At 39.7% G+C, this 20491-nt stretch overlaps 1 long non-coding RNA gene across 1 annotated transcript; it reads left to right on the forward strand.

The window, feature by feature from the left end:
- Positions 1–14291: 14291 nt before the first annotated feature.
- LOC310769241 lies at positions 14292–17134 on the forward strand. Its single transcript, XR_014551564.1, has 3 exons — positions 14292–14435; positions 14915–15061; positions 16804–17134. It is a non-coding gene; the product is annotated as an uncharacterized lncRNA (long non-coding RNA).
- The last annotated feature ends 3357 nt before the right edge of the window (positions 17135–20491 follow it).

Raw genomic sequence — 20491 nt, forward strand, 5'->3', positions numbered from 1 at the left:
TGAATGTCCTGTGTGAGTGTCTGGAGGCGGTTGGAGGATGGATGGCGGCTAACAGATTGAGGTTAAAACAAACAAACAAAAAATTTCCTTCCAGTAGCACCTTAAAGACCAACTAAGTTAGTTCTTGGTATGAGCTTTCGTGTGCATGCACACTTCTTCAGATACACCGAAACAGAAGTTGCCAGATCCTTCTATATAGTGAGAAGGTGGGGAGGGGTATTACTCAGAAGGGTGGTGGGAATGGGTGATTGGCAGATAGCTGTGATGAGCCTGTTGACGACTCTTAACGACTGCAATAGGTCTTACAGGAAAAAGCAAGGGGTGAGAAGGTGAAAAATGGCTTTGTCATGTATAATGAGATAAGAATAATGTATAATGAGATAAGTATAATGTATAATGAGGTTGAATCCTGACAAGACAGAAGTACTGTTTTGGGGGGACAGGAGGCGGGCAGGTGTGGAGGATTCCCTGGTCCTGAATGGGGTAACTGTGCCCCTGAAGGACCAGGTGCGCAGCCTGGGAGTCATTTTGGACTCACAGCTGTCCATGGAGCCACAGGTCAAATCTGTATCCAGGGCAGCTGTTTACCAGCTCCATCTGGTACGTAGGCTGAGACCCTATATGCCTGCAGACTGTCTCGCCAGAGTGGTGCATGCTCTGGTTATCTCCCGCTTGGACTACTGCAATGCGCTCTACGTGGGGCTACCTTTGATGGTGACCCGGAAACTACAACTAATCCAGAATGCGGCAGCTAGACTGGTGACTGGGAGCGGCTGCCGAGACCATATAACACTGGTCTTGAAAGACCTACATTGGCTCCCAGTACGTTTCTGAGCACAATTCAAAGTGTTGGTGCTGACCTTTAAAGCCCTAAACGGCCTCGGTCCAGTATATGTGAAGGAGCGTGTCCTCCCCCATCGTTCTGCCCGGACACTGAGGTCCAGCTCCGAGGGCCTTCTGGCAGTTCCCTCACTGCGAGAGGCCAAGTTACAGGGAACCAGGCAGGCAGAGGGCCTTCTCAGTAGTGGCGCCCGCCCTGTGGAACGCCCTCCCATCAGATGTCAAAGTGATAAACAACTACCTGACATTCAGAAGACATCTGAACTTCAGGGAAGTTTTTAATATGTGACATTTTAGTGTATTTTTCATCTTTGTTGGAAGCCGCCCAGAGTGGCTGGGGAAACTCAGCCAGATGGGCGGGGTACAAATAATAAATTATTATTATTATTATTATTATTATTATTATTATTATTATTATTATTACCTTTTATCAGGAATTTTCTGCATTTCATTTGCCACAAGAAATTGCTCAATTTTATCCTTATCTTCTTTACCTTCTTTATACAGCTGTTTAAAGTATTTCTGAAAACATTTTCTTATATCTGCAGGGTTTTCCATAGATTTTCCATCAGATACAATGTTTGCAATAGTACTTTGCTTCTGTCTCTTTTTTAATTGCCAAGCCAACAATTTCCCACATTTATTTGCAGATTCAAAATTTCTCTGTTTCATCATTTTAATTTTGCATTCTATTTCCTGGTTAATAATTTGAGAAAATTGAATCTGCAATGCTTTAATTTCTTTTGGAATCTGTTGACTCTTTGGCATTAATCTTAAACTTTTCTCTTTGTCTTTTATTTGAGACAGAATTTTCTCTTTTTTCTCATTCTGTATCTTTTTCCTTATTGAGTTCTGTTGTATGAGGAAACCTCTCATTACTGCCTTACTTGCATCCCAAATGACTCTTGTTTCAACCTCTGTGTTCATATTTAGTTCAAAATAGTCTTTAGAGTCTTTTGGGCCTTACTAATCATCTGTTCATTCCTCAACAACTCATCATTCATCCTCCATCTAAAGGAACCCTGCAGGTATAATTTCATTTCCAAAACCACTGCATTATGATCTGAGCAAGTCTTAGGGCAGATTTCTGTTTTAGTAACCTTAGGAACCAAATCTCTAGATACCTATATGTAGTCAATTCCCGAGAAATAGATTTGAATTTGAGAAAAAAGTGAAATCTTTCTCCATTGGATTTCGTAGCCTCCATATGTCCGATAAATCGTATTTATCAGTCATATCAAAGAAAATCTTTGGTAGTCTGCTGGAACTTGGATTTTTCTGTCCCTGTGTTTTATCCATTAATGTTGATGCTACTCCATTCAGGTCTCCCATTAAAATCAATTTGTAATCCATATAATCCATGAGTTTTAAGTCCAGATTCTTAAAGAATTCCACTTTGCCATCATTTGGTGCATAAATTCCCAACAAAAGAAATTTATCGCCTTGTGCCGTAATTTCAACTGCAATGTACGTCCCTTCCTCATCTTAAACTGCAATATGGGGTTCCATTTTTCTTTAACATAAAAAACCACGCCTCTTTTTTTCACTTTGTCGGATGAAATAAATTCCTGCCCAAGTTTCTTATTTTGGAGAATTTTCCTATGAAGTCTTATAACATGTGTTTCTTGTAAACAAATTATATCCAAATTCTGTCTTGCCAATACGTGATAAACTTGGTTCCTCTTAAAATGTGAATTTAGACCATTCACATTTCAGGAGTAGATTTTCAAAGACATCCTGATTTGTTAGGGGTCCACTGCCACTGCCCCTGATGAAGGAGAACTTTCCAGTCCAAGCTCTTTTGCGTCTTTCTCCAAAAATCTTTCTTTCTCTCCGACAGTTGATATTCTTTGTTTCCTTCCTTAAAATTTAAAAGATAGTCCTTCCGGGAACTCCCACCTGAAGAAAATGTTCTTTCTGCTTAGGGGACTGGCCAAATCCGTATAATTATTTCTCAGGGCCAAAAAGTATGTCGGAATATCTTTAAACAGAATTATTCCCTTCTCCTCTATCTTTAAACTTTTTTTATAATGGTTGCCTAAAATAATGTCTCTCTGCTCTTTAGTTTTAAAAATCACCATACAGTCATGTGTGATCTTAGCATCTTTTTTAAGTCCAAATCTGTAGGCCTTGTCTATCCAGGAATTTAATTCTTCTTTTGAGAGGCCCCAGTATGCTGCAAACTCTTCAATTAACCAATCCTTCAAATTATCCCGCTCTTTCTGGGGTACGCCCCTCAATCTCAGATTACATTCCTTCTGTTTTAGCTGCTGAGACGCAATTGAAATTTGAGATTGTCGCTGATTTATCTCTAAGTCAGGAATTCTCACAGTTTCCAAATGCGCCAGTCTTGACTCATGTGCTGATACATCTGAATTAACTTGCGTCAAATCTTGTCTTAATTGAGCAAAGTCACTTTTTAATTCCTGTATAGACTTTTGATTTCCTCTTACTTCTGTTTTAATTTCCTGAAGCAATTGCAACACAGAGTCCTCAAAAGACAGTGACTTAGAATCCCTCCTTGCTTTGGTTTTTGTTTTCTCTGTCCTCTCTCCTTTCTCTCCCCCATCCATAACTTGCAGTTCTTTTGTTCAAGGTCAGTCTCAAACACAAAGGGGAGATAAGGAGACAGACAGTTTCTCTTCTCAAGCCGCTCCACCAGTCTTAATATACCAGTCAACAGTCTCTGTAACTTGTAATCCTTTCTTAATTCCCTAGAAGTTAATAACACAGTCACAATTTACAATTTATATCTGGGGGTAGAGGTATTGTTTAAAAGAGAAAGGGAAAAGAAAAGCCTTTGAGTTCAAGCAGCTGCAGTTACTTTGTTCTCCCCAAGTAGGAAAACGAAAGTTGAAAGTGTCCTTTTCTTTATGACGTCACAATGGAGTCTAGTCTTCCCGACTGAGTAGTCCGCTTCCACAAATAAAATACCTCGTAAATCCAAACTGTCTGCAAGGATTAAAACAATCTGAAAAGTATCTCCCCCCTACTAGAAGGAGGAATACAAAGGTTAACTTGAAAGTCTTTAGAAAGTCATAAATTTTAGATCACGGCTTTGGCTAATGTAGCTGTTTTGTCTCTCAATCAGAGGAAGGGACTGACCTCCGTTTTTTTTAAGCCTGTCCTTTCCAAATGAATGTCCAAATTTTTAATTTGTTACTCACTCTTTTGCATTCATAGTTGCTTGGAGAAATTGGACACTTACGATCGCCGGACTCGGAGCTTCATGCGATGAAGGAAACAAGTCTATTCCCAAGTGCCTCCGTCTCCAACCCCACCCGCTCTCGGAGCCCTTATCAAGAGCTTACCAGGGGGTGTGAGTCGTTCCAGGCACCGCAGGAACACCAAGTCCTCGGAATGCTCAATCCGAGGTTTTTAAGGGGTACCGCGTCGCTCTAGCAGTTTCCCCAACCTTCAAAGCACCGGAGCTCTTTCCAGCGAAAGAGCTCACCCTTCCAGCAGAACGGGCAGCCAACACGGAAGTCTGATTATTTTTCTCAATATGTTTGGATTTACGTATTGCAGAAACCACAGGGAAGCCTGAAATCTAGACTTGACTGTGACAATATTCTGTCCATCAGCAATTCCCAGGCACCAAGTATTCAGAGGCAAACTTCCTTTGACGGTAGAGGTAGAACATAGCCTTTGTAGGTAACTTTGCCCTGCCTGAATTTCTCTAATTATCTTTTTAAGTCATCTAAGTTGGTAGCCATCACTGCCTCCTGTTAGGGTTGCCATATCTTGAAGAGCAAAAAAGAGCACAGCCAGGGTTCTTATCTTTTGAAAATCGAGGATTGGATTTCAAACGGGTATAAACACTGAGCTGGCTTCAATTCAAGACAATGTGGATCAGGGCAGTCATCATCAAACAGATCAGCTGAGTTAAAGTATCTCTCTCTGTCCTAACAATCTGACACAACTGGAACAAGGAGGGTTGAAGTTTTATAGAATGATTTAATTAGCTGTCAGTAATGATCTTGGAGTCATTGTATTCTATTCAGTGTCTACCAGTGTGTCCCTGGAACCTTTCAACAGTCTTGAGCTATGCCTAGCTCTACCACTGCAGCAGTCACCTGAGCAGTACCCTGAGGCTTTCATTGCACTTTGATTAGCAGCCTGGAAGATCAGAAAAAGTATATTGCGCTTTCCAATTCATTAAGACCCCACATCAAGTAAGAGCAAAGACAGAGACACTAGTTCAGAATATACCTTTATCCATCAAGAACCAAGCAACTTCCCATAGATCTTGGATGTGATAGTATTAGCAGTTTATGCACATGTCTGTAGCAAATGAGGGCTACGGCCACGCACTGAAGAATATGGTTGGCAGTCTCAGCCATTGTGAGAGGAAATTTAAAAACCTTATCACAAAACAATTAAAGCACTCTGTTTGCAGTAGAATGACCAAAGCACTAAATTAGTTGTTCTGCTTTAATGATGGGCATTAAACCACTTGACTGGTTGAGAGAATGGCCATGGCAGTGATGAGATGGTTTTTTTACTCAACAAAATGCTTATCAAAAAAAGTTTGAAGAGGGTAAAAAGAAAGAAATATTGGAGGAAGTGATTTAAAAACCTGGAAAAGATTCAGAGGTGTTAGTGAACCAAGAAACTGAATGAAAGATTAAAATGTTAAGACAGATTTTTTTAAAAAAAAATGCAAACAAATGAGGAAAACTGCTTGCTTGGCAGTTTAAAAAGAAACACGAATTGAATGTAATAAATAAATTGAAAGTAGAAGAAAAAATAATAGATAACCCGAATGACATTAGACAACAATTTGTAAAATATTATACAGAGCTATATCGAGCCGGTAAAGAAAATAAAGATTGATGGGATGCTGGATGCTATGATCCTATACACGACTGTGGCCTGATGGGAAGTCTTGCTCTCACGCTTCGCTCCTGCACATAATGCTGCACAAACCATCCTAATACTAAGACATTCACTCACCACCCTAGAATGTTCAGTTCACATTGAGTTCAGGAAAACATTGTACTTTGACCCGTTCTTAATGCATAGTTGATCACATCTACGGAACGTGATTATTATGCTCTTTTAAGTGTTCTATATCAATCATTAGTAATTGTTTTAAGTCTTCCTGTATTATTTATTGGTTATAATTTAATTAGGAGGTCTTCATGCCTGTCTAGTTCTGTGCTCCCTTTCCCAGTCTTTAATCTATTGGTGATTAATGCAACCTTTGCTTTGTATTTGTGTTGACCAATCTACAATAAGCACATATGTGGCAATGCTGTAATATTCAATAAAAGAGGCTCCTTGAGACTTGCTGAAGAGATGCCTCCCAGATGACACTCGCTACCTGTCTGTCGTTATTTCAACCCAACAAAAGATAGAACTGGAGAATATTTATTTAGAGCACAGTAAATTACCATAGATGCCAAAAGAGTAAATCAATTATTTAAATGCACCAATAATAATACAGGAAGGGCAACAAGAAATTAACCAATCAAAATTAGGTAAATTGCCAGGGCCAGATTTATCAGCAAAATATTATTTAAAAACTACAGGATTTTCTGGGACAACTGTTGAAGAATGAAGGATGTAAAAGAGCTAATTCATCAAGATAAGCTAGCTTTCTTCCTGGCTGACAGATGAAGGATAATATAAGGAAAATTAATTGATACAATAGAGTATCTGGAAGTCAGGAATGAAAAGCAAGCAGCTTTGATGTTTGTGGAAGCAGAGAAGGACTTTGATAACGTGTCATGGACCTTTATGGGGGGGTGGAATATGGAGATGATGAATTTTGGAAAATCATTCCTAAGGGGAATTGACGCAACTTATGCAGACCAGCAGGCAATGTTGATAGTCAATAATGCAGTATCAGAAAATGTAAAATTACAAAAGGGACAAGACAGAGTTTGACCCCTGTCACCATTACTGTTCATTTTAGTATTAGAGACCCTGGTGAGAAATATAAGATCTGAAGAAGAAATAAAAGGTATAACAGTTGAGTGCAAAGCATATAAGCTGAGAACATTTGCAGATGACCTTGTAATGACCGTAGAAGACCCATTGGCAAGTATACCAAGGGTCCTAGATAAAATATCTGAATTTGGTCAGGTAGCGGGATTTAAGATAAATAAAAATGAAATGAAAGTACTGGTTAAAAATATGACAGAACAACATGAAAATGAGTTACAACTAGCAACACAATTGACAACTGAAAAAAAAAGGTGAACTGTTTGGGGGTTTGGTTGACAGCTAAGAATATAAATTTCTTTAAGGAAAACTATGTATGGAACTATGGAAATAAATAAAGGGAAATATGGATGTTTGGTGAAGGATGAATTTATCACTATGGGGAAGAATTTCAGCAATGAAATTGAATGTATTGCCAAGATGTTATTTTTATTTCAAAGCATACCCTTAGTCAGTGGAGCAGAACACTTCATAATATATTATGAAGTGTCCTGTCTCTCCTGGCTGTGGGAGTGGATACTTTTTTTAATACATATATTTTAGACCTTGAGGGTCATGATAATAGATTTAGATGGCATGCATTTATTTGGTATGAGTGCACAAAGGGTTTTTAAATCATTTGGTAAGGAAATCCATTTTCGCAGTATGGGAGAAATATAAAAACCTGTTAGAGCAGAAGACACCATGGTGGCTTTCCTCACTGGAAGCAATATCCTTGAAAAAAACTAATGCAAAAAGTGAATGGGCAACGTATAAAGAGTTGCTAATGGAAGTAGAACAACAATTAAAGTTGAAAAGATTTGAGGATACAAGACATTTAGTAACAGATAGGTTGCAATACCATCAATTGAATGATGTCTTTAACATTGATAAGAAAAATGGGTTTAGTAAGGAAATTTCAAGGTTTGAAAAAGATGTACTGGAATGCAATGTGAAGTTACTTTCCAAAATGTATAAGTTGTTGCTAGAATGGCATACTAAAGGTGAGGAAGATAAATCGGTAATGATACAATGGGGAAAAGATATTGGGCACAATATTCAATTTTCATCTTGGGAAAAGTTATGGAGGGGGGACTTAAAATTTACAGCATGCTGTGCATTGAAGGAGAACTATATGAAAATGATGTAACACCTACAAAATTAGCAAAGATGTATAGAACTACTTCAAATGTATATTGGAAGGGTACAGAGAAGGAAGGCACGTTCTACCACATGTGGTGGATGTGCAAGATAACAAAAACATTCTGGGAACTGATATATAATGATCAGAAGAAATGTTTAAAATAACGTTTGCGGGGGACAGAAGCTTTTTTACTAGGAATTTCAGATGTAGAGATACGAAAGGAACAGAAACGATTATTTATGTATGTGAGGACAACAGCGTGGATACTACTGGCCCAAAGATTGAAAAAAGTCCTGACCAGACGTGAATGGTTGATGCAGATGATGGACAACGCCAAAATGGGGAAAATGACCAGGGAAATCAGAAACCAGGACATAGTAACTTTAATAAGGAATGGGAAAAAATATACAATTTACTTAAGAGAACACTGTAAAGAACTAAAAACTTTGACAGGATTTGATTGTGACTAATGTTTGCATTCAAATGAATCGTGTAAAATTGAATAAAAAAGATTTTTTCTTTTTTTAAAAAAAGAGAGAATAGCCATGTTTGTGTAGCTCCCTAATAGAAAAAGCTCCACGGCCATTGCTGGCTCTAATAGAGACCTTCCTTGTAGTTATGTAAGTGGCTGATTCATACCTGGCACACTCAGCCATTGGCACATTCAACTACTGACGTCTCATTTCATTCTTTTCACTCTCTGGAAACCACGTCGAAGACAGCAGGATCAGTTTTACTGCTTAAAGTCTCCATTGCATCCACAGCCCTTTCTACATTTTCCAGCCTTCCTAGAATGGATCTAGTATCCAGGCTTTTCCTGAAGGAGCATCTCCACCCCACCCTAAATTCAGCCGAAACACTGAGATCTAGCTCTGAGGGCCTCATGGACATTTTCTCATTGTGAGAAGTGAGGTTAGTGGGAACCAGGCAGAAGGCCTTCTTGGGAGTTGTATCCACACTGTGGAATGACCTCCTATTAGATGTCAAGGAAATAAGTAACTATAGAACTTTTGGAAGACATCTGAAGGCAGTCCTGTATAGGGCGATTTTAAATGTTTGATGTTTTATTATGTTTCTGTATATGCTTGAAGGCACCCAGAGTGGCTGAGGTAACCCAATCAGATGGGGTGGGGAGTAGAAATAATAAAATTATTATTATTACTATTATGAGGAATCCTTAGATGGAGGCCATTTTAAGGAGCTATTTTGTAGGTGACTTCAGGGCTTTTGCCCTTGCCTATTTGGCTCTAAATTGCTTTCTTGAGTGCCTTCATCGTTTACATTGTAAATTGTAAATTATCTATATCGAAAAAGAAATCTGAGAAGTGTCTATCAACAACAAATGAGATCATAGACAATTCCTTCACTGAGCTTTGAATTTCAGTATGTTCCTGGGAAAAAACACACCCATTCCTGGACCTCACTGAACCATTTGTTCCCAAGTGTTGCCTGCGACATGAGACCATGGCCTATAAATAACTCCACGGAAGCCTCTACCTGCACCAATTCCCTTGTTGATCCATCTCTGCTCTGCGTCTCCTAATCTTTCCAGAATGATGAAGGCACTCCTCTTTGTCCTGCTTTCTCCAGGTAAGATGGGGGACATTTAATTACCTTTAGAGGACACTGAAAAGAAATTGCAGCTAGGGAGAGAAGGGGAGTTAAAAGTGCAGATCAACACCCCAGAGAGCAAGAAGGGCAGGGTTACCAAGAGAAAGTAGCAGAGAGTTAAGTCATGAATATTTCTTGTGATGTCATTATGATGGGCCCGACGACCCTTTTCCCCCTGGCACCGTTGGGCCCGTCCTCTCACTTAAGTATAGTGCACCCAACTCACAGAACACCAATCCCACGGATTTCCACAGCCTACCTCAAATTATTTTGTAGGGGATTTGCGTGAAGTAAAACTTAATAATTAGGAGTCTCGGGCAGGATTTGCTCAAATAAACAATAACAATTTTATTTAACAAGGAAGTTCATGACACGAGTCGATAAAACTTAGGATTCTTCAGTTTACAATGTTATTTCACTTCAAGGTTTTCTCAGTTTTTTCACACTTAATACTTTGGTTCTTAACAAGGTGGTACTTTCTGTCAGTTACACACCCCTAGACAACCCTGCTCCTGAGGCACTCCAAGGTTTCACTGGTTTGGGAGTCTTCTCTTACTAGAAGAATCTCTCCCCTCCTGACTGGAATGAGACCTAAGTAGACTGTCTCTTTACAGCTTCTACTTCTCCTTTCTCAACCTCAGCCCCCCAGTTAATTCCTGGCCTAAACACTCTTACAGGACACCGCACACTGTCCTTCACTCTAAGCTCAGAGACTCCTTTCTCTAGCGTGTGATATTTTCCTCAGAGTGGATGCTTCTGCCCAGAACCAACTCTCACTCCCTATCTTCCTACCTATCCTCCCAACCTCAATCCCAACCTACTCCAAAACCTCCTCCCAACACTCCCTCCAAAACTCACTCCTCCTTTCTCTCCAAATCCTCTCCTTTTCAATTCCCCCTCCTGGAACCTTGGCCAATCAGAGGGCGCCATACATTAACCCTTTTCTGGTATGGGGAAAAGAAAAAGAAAATACTTGGGGACCCAACCTGCCCCAGCAAAAACAAGCTTTTCCTTCACAGTCATCCGGATAAATGATGTCATAGAGATAAATAATGAATACCTCACAGGAATCTTCTGAGGATAAAATGGGGGGGGGGGGAGAGAACCATGTACACAGCCTTGGATGCAGATAAATAAATAAATTGGAAAAATAGAAACCAAAAGTAAGTTAAATTGATAGATTGGTTCACCCCTACTCCAGTATCATGTCCTCACACTGGCCAACCCAATGATTATGGGAAGCTCACAGGACCTCAGCGCAACAACACTCTGGCTTACTGTGAGTTCCAGCAACTGATATCTGGAATATACAACTTTTTATACTGGAGGCAGTACATAGGCTTCATGTTTAGTAGCCACTGAGAGTCTTATTTTCCATCAGTTTGTCTAATTCTCGTCTAAAGCCATTCAGATTGGTGGCATTAACTACCTCTTGTAGAAAATTCCTTCCCCCCCCCCAATTTTTTTATTAGTTTTCCAAATTTATAACAAACAAATAGAAAAAAGAACACCAAAAAACAAACAAACAAACATTTACCCTAATTGTAATAGTTTCACTTTTGTTACCTTTGTTGGGTAACATTCTTGAGTCCCCCTGGCTAAGTTTCCATATAGGTCATTGTAGCAGTTTTCCACAACTATTTTCACAAAAAAATTACTTAGTCAATTAACATCTTTCTTTCTTTTCATTTTAACTTAACATAGTATTCTACAACATCACATATGTAAATCCTAGTCCTATCTGATACTCACAAGTAATTCTATTTAAGTTATCTTAACATATTTAGCTAAGTAGTCTCTGAATTTCTTCCATTCCTCCTCTTTCTTCTGGTCGCGAACTCTTTCGGTCAGGTCGGCTAGCTCCCAAAAGTCCATCACCTTCATCTGCCATTCCTCCACTGTTGGTACTTCTTGTGATTTCCAATTTTTGGCCAACAAAATTCTAGCTGCAGTTGTGGAATACAAAAACAATCTGACATCTTTCTTGGGCAATTCCAAACCTATTATTCCAAGTAGAAAGGGTTCTGGTTTCTTAATAAATGTATATTTCAACATTTTTTTCAATTCCTTATAAATCTTTTCCCAGATGTCTTTCAGCTTGGGATCTTGTAGAAAATTCCATAGTTTAATTGTGCTAAGCTGTAAGTTTATAACCAAACAGTGGAAAGAAAATGTATCGTATTTAAGTGAGAGTCTGGATGGGAGAAAAAGTGGGTCGTGGGAAAGGGAGAGTTCACCTCCCCACTTCTTATAAACAATTAAACCGGTGTTGTGGGCAATGGCTTTGAGAGTTTTAATTAATGAGTGTTTTCCTCATTTCCTTTTACTTTATTCTGTTAAAATGCTTTTAAAATTGAACCCCTTTTAATTTAGAAGTTTTAATTTACTATCACTTCCTCCTCTTAGTCTTATTAAGCAAACTGCAAAACCAACTAATAATAATGTTAATGATCATAATAATCCATGAAGTAAACTTTTGCTTGTGTATTCAGCATTACCTCTGAACTGCAGATATACTTATAACAAGACTGGAATGACAAACAATGGCTATGGTAAAACAACTTGTGACTCCAAGGAAGATTCCTGTGTTGCCAGTGTTCTGCGCACAAATATAAGTAAATTTTCCTGCCTTTTTGTCTTTTCCTGTTGGATTAGATCCAGGTTAAGATTGTTGAACTTTAACGGTTCTACTAGCATATAGAAGTCTAGGCTAGGGCAACTCACCCATGAAAAAAGTGAGTTGAGGAAGCTGTAGCACTTCAGCTATATATGAATTAGAACGCCTCAGTTAGCCTGGCCACCAGTCAGGGATGATGGGAGATGTAGTCCAACAACATCTGGAGGATCATAGCTTCCCAATCCTGAAGTAAGCAATGGCTTGTATATGAAAAAGGGGAATCTAACATCACCTGATCACAACCAGTGGCTGAATCTGCGTGCTTATCTCCAAGCTTGGAGAACTTGATTTGTATCAACCAGAAATCCCCATTGACCCAAAACAATGAACTCCAATTTAGTTTTGGTTATCAAACTATACAATAAAACTAGAATATAAACTGAATATTCCCTTTGCCATAAATGACATTGAAATTGAGAGTCCTTTCACAGATCTATAAAAAACTAATCAAAAGCTGAGCAATTGGGATGGGAAATGGAGGGGCTTCACACTTTCATGGCTCCCCCTCCCCCCTCAAGTAATTTTGAAATAACTTTCAGTGATGAAATGATTAGGAAGGAACCAACATTAAGTATTCTTGCAGTTTGCCTATTACAAAGGGGTTCTGTTATCCAGCTTGATTCAGTATGGGCCCCTCCACCTGACGAACTTCTTTCATACTTCAGGCATTGGTTAAGGTTGATTTGATCCCCTTGCCAGTGTGGTGTAGTGGTTAAGAGCGGTAGACTCGTAATCTGGTGAACCAGGTTCACGTCTCCGCTCCTCCACATACAGCTGCTGGGTGACCTTGGGCCAGTCACACTTCTCAGCCCCACTTACCTCACAGAGTGTTTTTGTTGTGGGGGAGGAAGGGAAAGGAGAATGTTAACCGCTTTGAGACTCCTTCGGGTAGTAATAAAGCGGGATATCAAATCCAAACTCAAACTCCTCCTCTTCTTCTTCTTGCTTGTTCCTGATTAACCCACCCCTTCTATCCTGGAGGACATGGGTGCCATTTCTGGTTTGTCTGAGGTGCCAAAATGCCTTGGGGCAATCCTGGGTGGGATGGTGGTGCTCACTTGACCATTTGTTCCAACATCACTGCTACATTTTTGGAGGGAGAGGGGCAAGTGGGCACTAAGGTTGGTGCAATGCAAGTGTCTTGCCAAGTGTCTTGTGTTCAACAACAGGAGTTCAGTGAAGAATTCCCCAAACCTGCAAATTGTTATGATCGACTAGCAGCTAGAGTGCAGTGTATGTCAGAGGTATTGTCAGATGTATAGGAGAAGGCATGAGTCCTCGTGCTAGAAATTTGATGTGAAATGAATTTCTACATACATTCCAAATTTAAAGCATTATACAAATTAATTGCAAACATAAAAACAGAGGTTGGTCCTATGGATTAAGGAGGCAAGAGACTACTGCTTGTGGCAGAGAGCTGAACTCATAAATGCCTGCAGAAAACTATTCTGTTCCACCAGGGCTATGCAGATCATTAAGAATAGATCTTTCCACATGTTGGCTATTTGCAGATTAGTTGCGCTGCAGAAAGCATGCTGGGGAGACCACACATTACAAGTAACACAAATATAACTTTTGCTAGGTTTTAATAACAAAAACTCCTTTTACATTAATTATAATATATCAATAAGCATGACCCATCCACCAAGGTAGTGAGAAAGCTGCTTCACAGCTGTAAAACTAGGTCACGTTATTTGCTCTGGCCCTTAAAGAAATACACATCTTGTGGAACAATAATGAACCTTCAAATTTAAAGAGACCATTCAACACCACACTGGTTAATTGATATCTATCTATTTACTTTTAATGTTGTTTTTATTGTATCTCTTATGTATTATTACTGAAAAACATTTTGATATTTTTTCCTTTTATGTTATAGCAGTGCACACGTGTTTAAACAAACAAACAAACAGCACCTCATTTTAGATTGCCAAATTTAATAATACTTTCCATATTGTTAGTTTGAAAAGGTCTTGATTCAGGCATCAAAGGAAATTGGAACCATCACAATGAATGTGCCTTAGGAGCAATAGTCCTGAATATATTCCCCAGATCTAGATATTTATTTCAATTTCTTTTTCATAGTAGAACTCCGAGCGCAACTTTTGAATAAATGCACGTCATCCGACAATTGTTTCTCAGGCAATTTCAGCTTCACTGCAGGGGATGGTAAATTCTTTGAGATGAAGAAGCACTGCTGCAACACTGAACTGTGTAACAATGCAACTCTCAGCCGTACGTTTCTGTATAATTTTTAAATCCATAACATGTTAGGGCTTTGCATTGGATTTGGCCAAAGGCTGGATAGTCAATCAGCAGTACTCAGAGGACCTGGGCCTCATTCAAATGGGGTGAGACAGCCCCAGATGGCTATATGGGTTGAGCAGGTCAGCACTATTCGGCCTCTCAAGGGGTGGAGAGGCAGGCAAGATGAAGAAGCAGGCATGAGGAGAAACTGTGAAGAAGAGGGACCTACTGGGCAGCTACATCTCTGCCTGAGAAGGGATGGGTTCCCTTTCCAACCAGGCTTCTCCTGAATCTGTACCAATGTCAATCCTAAACCCTGACTGGGTCTAGATAATCTTTTCATCCAATAATACTTGCAGGTTCCCCACCAAAACTGTAAAGCCCTTGGGTGAATTACAATAATATAATATACATGTACAAAAACCATAAAACCATTAACATGCTCATTATACTTTTGATTTTCGCAGTTCCTGATCACAGCGTGCTGACTGAAAATGGCCTGAAGTGCCCAGCCTGCTTCTCCGAAGGAACCACAGAGTGTGAAAGTGAGAAGACCATCGACTGCCTTGGGAATGAGACCCAGTGTGTTGTTTTTAAAGGAGCTCTTCATATAGGTAACATTGCTACTCAGACAGGGGGAAAAGGCCTAGTCATTGGCTGGCTCATGCAAACTGCCTCCTGTTCTCCTATTCTCCCTCCCCCCTTTCCCTTTCCCTTGCATATTACTAAAAATGTGAGAGGGACCACATCTCTCACTGGCCCCACTCTGCAACCTTCCTTAATGTTTTGCCTACCTGGACTGTTTCCTTTAACTCTCATAATGCCTCGCTTGTCCAGAAGGAGTATTCAGAGCGAGATGTGTATGTAAAACACCCTTCTGAACAAAAGTAAAAAGTGCATTCATGGCTTCACCCCAGTTGCATTTGGATCTCTCTACCACTAGGTTGCAGTCCAGGGGAAAATGTGTCCCTCTTGCTCAAAAAGCATATTTATTATGTAAAAGGCATGTAATAAGTTTCCTTAAATTCTGTAACAATGAGCAGTATCTGGCTAACTCAGCCATTAGTGCAAGGACTTACAGTTGTACAACAGGATTTCCGCTCTCTTCTGCCTGTATGTGTTCTTTATCCTCCCAAATGTATTTAGGAGGACAAAGAGAGGGAGGATATACTCAGTTCCACAAGCATACATCATTTTGCTGATGTCATGATTTAGCTACATTAGTAAAGATATAGCACTTTTTATTCGTTATAACACTGTGACACCAGATGGCTTGATGGAAGTCTGTCTTTCGTCAATTGCATTTGCTTGTATGAAGGTTGCAATGCATTTAACTGAATCGCTTTTTTGATGTGTCTAGATCCAGCCTTAGATGAATACCTCCCAATCAACATAGTTTTGAGGAATAATGCTGTTTGGAGACAAGACAAATTTGTCAAATCCCTCCTTTCTGAAAAGAAGAGGGTATTTGGAATGAACGGGGGAAGGGAATATGGGTTGATTTGCCCCATAAAGGAAGAGGCAGAATCAAGGCCCTTCGAGCTGCTTCTGTCCTACATTCTTTCTTCTTATCCTTCTCCTGCCCTTTATAGCCTGGGCTTTGCAAATTTCTCTTCTAAGGGCTTTGTAAGAATTCTGAGCGGAGTTCCTAATTGGCTTTTGCAGTCCCCCCTTTTCACCTACTTCATGTTAGCTGTGTTTAACATAAAACTCGTAAAATAAAAGGAGGATTCTCTGGATGCTTAGATCACAGTGGGGCAATGAGGAAGCCTCAGTGGGCATCCAACTGTCCTGAGAGACATTGGAGTGCACTTCCAGCTTTTTTGTGTGCGTGGCTGCATCACACTTTTGACTCATGCCAGGTTCAAACACTCAAGGCTCCCACACCAGGGGAGTATTGTTTTCAAATCTTGCTGTGTGGCCACAGCATGTGGCTTTTAACATGCCCAGGAGATGGTAGGGCTAGAATTCCTCTCCTTTTTTTCTTTTTTCTTTTTTGCACCTGACATGCACACAAGAATTTGATTTGGTTAATCTTGTTAATTAGGCCTGTTTTCAGATCCTCTAATTTCATTATATTTTATAAATATTACCTGTTTACTAATAATCTTTGTGTCTTGAGACTCCTTTGGGTATGATGGCAATTCTGAATTACATATGAGTGTTTTTTTACCTTAACTTCTGATGTTGAAAATTTTGTATATTCATGTTCCAATGAAATTATGATATTTTTCAGATTTTTTAAATATACACATTTTAAAACTAACTAATTAAAATTCTCATTCACTGTCACAGGCAGAATCTTCTAGTCCCTTGGTAAAGGACTTATGTCAATATTTGTTTTCTTTTCCCTCAGCTTTTGCTAGGCTCCACCATTTCACGTTCCAAGGTTGTGGAACAACAGATTTTTGTGCCATCCCGGAAAACAGAAGAACACTTGGATATGGGGAATTTGGCCTTTTTATTACCCAAAAAAGATGTTATACTGCTTCAGGAATATCACGCCAGCCTGAACATGAAGGGTAAATAGGACAGTGTAGACCTCCTCCTTGTGTATTGCAAAATCCATGGCAATGAGGGGGAATTGGAGGCCTAGTTGTGAAATTCAGGGCTTAGGATTTGTAGATCTTTCTTTTTTGCTTTTGGTGGAGGTAAACGGAAACAAGGGGCAATGAAAAATGGGTCAAAATGTGGGGGTTGTATATTCTAACTACAAAGAAACCTGTAGTGTATCATTAACAAATAGTTAAGTTTTCATTATGATCATTACAAAACAAAATAAATGGTTATGGGAAATAAAATTTTGGTTCTTAGTTCTGTTTCAGATACAAATGCAATTATTATTTATTGGTTTAGCTGAAGCAATTACAAAATCAAAAATACATAAAACAGCATAAAAGCAGAATTATTTTTTCTCCTTATAATCGTCACTGTAAAGGCAGAACAGACCACTTTTTCAGAGGTGTATGGGCACTTGTCCCTTAATAAAAAGTTTATCATATACCCAATCCATCTCTCATTTGGGAGGTTTAAATATTTGAACAAAACTTCTCTTAAGTCCTCATAGATGGGACAAACCAGCAAGTAGTTGGGTAAATATTTCAGAACCTTATCTCCATGTAGGGAAACTTTTTCTACAAAGGGAATCCGGTGGTAGCATCCTTCAACTATGACAGACTTCATACACTGGAGTCACAGCTGTAAATGCTTTCCCCCATTTGGTATTTGTGATGCAGGTTACATAGTGAGGGTGCTGAATGTGTAGTTTGGCATATCAAGATGCAGGATTGTCCCACCCATGAAGCAAGGTGTGGTGACCATCTTAGGTGGCTGGATTGATAGGGGTCATCAGGAACATGGCCCCCCAGAGCACAGCACGACAGTCAGCCTCAGAAATTGAGCTGAGCTAGCAAAGGGCTAACTCTGCAGATGCAAGCTGTCTGAGTTTAGAGAGGACAGCCCACCCCTCCTTCCCAGAGAATTATCTGCTTGTTCTCAAGAGGAAGATATATATATATATATATAATCTTTATTGAGGTCCAAAAACCCATAGAACAACTTCAGAACAAAATACAGTTAAGACAGCCAACCACAAAAGATAGAGAGAAACTGAGGTGGTCATTTTGTTTTGCCTCCAGCTTGATGATCTTTGTTTCTTTTGACCAACTAAAACTCATTGAACACAACAGGGCTAGACAGTTCTCTGCACACCTCTTGAGATTCATCTGCAGTAACAGAGGCGTCAAGTTACCAGTTGATGCAAGCAATTTCATCCTCAATATTTTTTGCAAACAAGTCACAGCATTGACAAGTCACAAGTACCCTGCCTGGCTCCCAATGACATGCCCTCCCCATTTTCACCTTGGAGAATACCTCACCCAGCCTCTCACCCTGGGAGATGTCGACTTCTCCACTTCTCAATCTGGCATCAGGTTGAGATTTCCCTCACCAACACTGGCAGCACATTAAGCCTTATTTTATTTTATTTTTTCATCTTATTTTATTGTAAAAGCTCAGACCAATGCATTCATATTATCATGTGGTTGAGATATCTTAAATTCTGAGATTTCGAGATAGCTGAATACTGTTAGTATCAGAAAATACGAAAGACACACCTATACAAAGGAAATGAGTAGAAAGAGGTATATTTAAATAGAAATAATAGCAGAAATGATGGTAATGGTGATGATGTTAGGGTCTATAAAAGAGAGAACAGCATAAAAGTAGGCAAGAGAGGAGAAAAGAAAGGGGGTAATAAGAGAAAAAGGAAAGGAAAGGAAAGGAACGAGGAAGGAAGGAGAGGGGAAATAGAAATATGGGGAAGAGAGGAATGTTTCTTTGTTTAAAATGCAGATGAAAGCTGTTCGAAAGGCAGATCACTGAAGATAGGTCATAAGAGGAGATGTTATCTACAAACTTTTCATTCCTGTAGCTTATGAAAAGGACCCATCATTCTAAGAGCTTGTTCTCTTGTTGGCTTCTGATTTCTGTTCAACAAAAGGCCAAACTCCCAGAATATTAGGATGTCACCACTCTTGCTAGCCATTCTTCCCTTCAGGTCCAGGAGACACCTGTGGGTACAAAGGACATCTGGGTGACCCAGAAAGCAGAAGCTGTTGCCCGATGTCTCTAGCAAAATATATCACCCAGAATGCACAAAGAGAGCTGATGTTCTGGTTTGAATCAACACTGTATCCAAATAAGCACAAAAAGTACAGAATACATATTTATTTAATAATAATAATAATAACAACAACAACAACAACTGTGAAGTAAGAACCCTGTTACCATCTAGGAATAAAAGATCATAGAAGAAGGTCACTTAAGAATTAGGGAACATTTGGGAAAATACATACACAGAAAACAACAAATCTGACTTAGTCTAAGCTAGTGTATTTTAACACCAATTTCTGATCCTCAAAGAGATGTGGCAACCATCAGTGAGTACACATTCATTTAAAGTACCTGTTCACTGACAATGTAGGTGTGGCTAGACTGGAAGAGACATCTGGCTGACTCCCACAGAGTTCCTTAAAAAGATTGCATCCAATATGAAAGAAGAGCTTTGTGTTACAATATGGAAATATAGGATTTCTGGGAAAGCATGCACTCTCTATTTCCATAATTTTCTGCTCCTCAATGGAACAGTCCTTCCTAGTTGGAACATTTCCTTGGCCCATAAATCTGTCCAAGTCAGCTCCTTCTTCTTCCATAGGTCACCTGCTGGTTCGTTCTTCCTTGGCTTTTGATCACTCTGGCATTATGAGGGCTTAACTGAGTATATAGTTTTTCTTTGCAGATTTGGTTTAGACTACTGCCTAGGCTAAACAATGCAGAGGTGTGGGAACAGTGCAATGGTTGGGAAGCCCCTTCTTTCTGGTCTGAAAGAAGCAGCAAAAGGAGGCATTTGTAAGGCTTCTGGCAGAAGGTGTGAGGATTCTGACAGCGTCCTAAGTACTACCCCCTTCTTCCCAAAGCCAGAGCTGGACCATAAAGAAGGCTGATCGTCGAAGAATTAATGCTTTTGAATTATGGTGCTGGAGGAGATTCTTGAGAGTCCCATGGACTGCAAGAAGATCAAACCTATCCATTCTGAAGCAAATCAGCCCTGAGTGCTCACTGGAAGGATATATCCTGAAGCTGAGACTCCAATACTTTGGCCACCTCATGAGAAGAGAAGACTCCCTGGAAAAGACCCTGATGTTGGGAAAGAGGAAGGACACAAGGAGAAGGGGACGACAAAGGACAAGATGGTTGGATAGTGTTCTCCAAGCTAGCAGCATGAGTTTGACCAAACTGCAGGAGGCAGTGGAAGACAGGAGTGCCTGGTGTGCTCTGGTCCATGGGGTCACAAAGAGTTGGACACGACTAAACAATTAAACAACAATAACAAGTAGTCCTAACATAAATCATGACGCAAAGAGAAGGACACCCCAAGATAGACAGCTTAGTGCAGAATGTCCTCTGTGCCTTCTGTGCTGTGTGTGGCTAAAATGTACCTTGGGTGGTGGGAAACGAGGGTATTGCTCTGTCCCTCAACAGTT

The sequence above is a fragment of the Podarcis filfolensis genome (genome assembly GCF_964270895.1).
Source record: "Podarcis filfolensis genome assembly, chromosome: 8".
Lineage (NCBI taxonomy): Eukaryota > Metazoa > Chordata > Lepidosauria > Squamata > Lacertidae > Podarcis > Podarcis filfolensis.